Source organism: Triticum urartu, chromosome 4A (assembly GCF_056163025.1).
Source record: "Triticum urartu cultivar PI428250 chromosome 4A, HENAU_Tu73, whole genome shotgun sequence".
Classification (NCBI taxonomy): domain Eukaryota; kingdom Viridiplantae; phylum Streptophyta; class Magnoliopsida; order Poales; family Poaceae; genus Triticum; species Triticum urartu.
This window is the reverse complement of record NC_141876.1, coordinates 387,374,017-387,376,934: the sequence shown is the minus strand read 5'-3', so window position 1 is coordinate 387,376,934 and position 2,918 is coordinate 387,374,017. Positions and strand designations below refer to the sequence as shown.

The following is a 2,918-nucleotide window of genomic DNA, read 5'->3' as shown; positions in this document are numbered from 1 at the left end:
TGGCGCACTCTATATAAGCCACCCCCTCCTCTGGGACAAGGTTTCGCACTTTTGTAAACACGCACACATGTATAATCCAGTCGACCGCCTCAGGGCACCGAGACGTAGGGCTGTTACTTCCTCCGAGAAGGGCCTGAACTCGTAAAACTCGTGTGTACAACTACTCCATAGCTAAGATCTTGCCTCCTCATACCTACCCCCATTCTAATGTCAGTCTTAGATCCACGACACCTGCTTCTTGGCCTGGCCGCGGCGGCGTCGGCACAGCTGTCGGTAACATTCTATGATGCATCCTGCCCGAGCGCATTGGCGACGATCAAGAGCGGCGTGACGGCGGCGGTGAGCAAGGAGCCCCGCATGGGGCCTCCCTGCTGAGGCTTCACTTCCACGACTACTTTGTCCAAGCAAGTCACCTCTCCCCTCGCTCATGATGCGTCAATGCGTGCACCTGATATTGCACCTTCTGCCCGTAACCCTAGCTATTTAGTGATTCAGAATCTTATCTCTTGCAGATGTTACGTGAGTTGCACACTTGCATGTATACTAGTAGTAATTACTTCTGCATACTAACATGTTCAAACCAGTACATGACTTGTAGCACCGTCTAGGTTGCAGCTGGATGGGATCCATACTGGTGTGAATGTGACGTGCATCTATTTTGTAACATCCATACTGATGGTATCATGTTGATTAGATTACAGGGATGCAACGCGTCGGTGCTGCTTGCCGACACCGCCAACTTCACTGGTGAGCAGACCGTGTTCCCCAAGGTCAACTCCATCAGGTCTCATTTGATAGGGGAGGTTTTGCAGCCCCGGAGTGAAGGGGGGTCTGAGGAAATTTGGTTAATCCCTCTCTTTCACCCAATCCTCTCAATTCCCCACTAATCCCTCCTCCCTCATAAACCCCTCTATTTGGTTAAACCTCCTACAATAGCAGCAGCAAAGCAAGCGTCCAGTTTCATGAGTGCCTTGAGGCCTCGTTTGATAGGGGAGGTTTTACAGCCCCGGGGTGGAGGGGGACCTGAGAGGATTTGGTTAATCCCTCTCTTCCACTCAATCCCCTCAATTCCCCACTAATTCCTCCCCCTCATAAACCCCTCTATTAGGTTAAACCTCCTACAACAGAAGCAGCATAGCAAGCGTTCAGTTCCCTGGGTGCCTTGGGGGGTTTTCTGTACCACATGGATTGAGGGGGATTCGTGGGGATCGGAGAGGATTGGCCTGCTCAATCCCTACGTGCCAAATGGGCTGACAAGGATTTCTGGGGATTTTGAACCCTGCGAGGATATTCCCCTCCAAACCTCCTCCACCAAACAAGGTCTGAGGGGTTTTCTGTACCACATGGATTGAGGGGGATTCATGGGGAATGGAGAGGATTGGTTTTCTCAATCCCTACATGTCAAATGGGCTGACAAGAATTTCTGAGGATTTTGAACCCTGCGAAGATATTCCCCTCCAAACCTCCCCAAACCTCCTCCACCAAACAAGGCCTCAGGGGACTCGACGTCATCGACAGGATCAAGGCGCATGTCGAGGCCGTCTGTGCACAGACCGTCTCTTGTGCCGACATCCTCGCCGTCGCCGCCCGAGACTCCATCGTCGCCGTACGAAATACTCCTATATGCTAGCCTAGCCGGCCGGTTGAGACACTCCTGGTTAAACTTTAGATGGATGCCCGAATTCTAAGTATTGATTTCATTTCGCAGCTAGGAGGGCCTTCATATACGGTTCCGTTGGGGAGAAGGGACTCCACCAGCGTGAGCCTCTCGAAGGCAAACAGGGACCTCCCTCCGCCAACCTCCGACCTCGCTGATCTCGTCGGCAACTTCTCCAGGAAAGGGCTCAGTGTAACCGACATGGTTGCACTATCAGGTAATTAATCGCTGCAATCATTACACCGAATAATTCGTGAGCTGTACTGATTTGCTTCACGTTTCAATTTCTTGCATGAAGACACTGAGTTTATTATTAGTACAGGAGTATTATTTTCGGGATAAATAGAAACGTTGCTTTTTTTCTTTTCTTGCGGGAGAAAAGGATGTGTACTCCAGATGGAAAGACATGCCACATGCTCCATCAGATACTCCCAAACATGTCTAGTCTTAGTCTAGTCAATGTTTGGCACGTAGCCTCTTTGTTCAGTAGAAAACTCACATGCATGCTGTAACAACCCTACAAAGATCATTTCAGAAAACAGAATGGAAAAAGAACCTACAAAGGTCAACAAGTAGCTTGATGGTTACACTGACAAGGCGACAAGTGACGAGGGACCAGCCGAGGGACAGCTACATCAGATGAATATGGGAAAGTGAAGGATGAACGTTCGCCTTCCTATCTTATGCTATATGGAGCGAATGTTCCCTGGCCTCTCATGTTGGGCAAGCGCAACGAAGTAGAAGAGTAAGAAAAGATAAAGAAGATAAAAAGGACACACCGAAGGTGAAAGCTAACTCGTGAATTCCGGCGACTACACGCGAGGGCAACAAATACATCGGGGGAGGGGCAGGGGCTTGAAAGGGGCTTACTCATGGCCTGGCGTTTAAGAGCATCTCCAGCCGTTGGCCCCTCAGGAGGCGTTAAAAATCACCTCCCGGGGACGCACCGGCGCAAACCGCGTGCTAGGGGCGTGATGCCCCCCAGTCGCGGCGCCTACGTTTTGCATCATCGGTCACGGGGTGAAGCACGCACGCCAGAGGAACAATGAAGGAAATACGTTAATGTTGTACATATGAGCAAATTACTACAAGATCTAATCCAAATAAACAGAAGATAAATCATGACTACAATAGCAGAGATTAAACTAATCATGCGAACTAGCATAGTAGATGAACAGACCACATCTAGGGCACACACTAGAAACATGAATTCTACCACGATCTCGAACAGGAAGGATAGAATCGCATACGGTGGAGTGGG

The 2,918-nt window shown here is 49.8% G+C and overlaps 1 pseudogene; it reads left to right on the top strand.

Annotated features, from left to right (window-relative positions):
• Nucleotides 1-207: 207 nt before the first annotated feature.
• Nucleotides 208-1,924, top strand: LOC125531016 (peroxidase 2-like; annotated as a pseudogene).
• The last annotated feature ends 994 nt before the right edge of the window (nucleotides 1,925-2,918 follow it).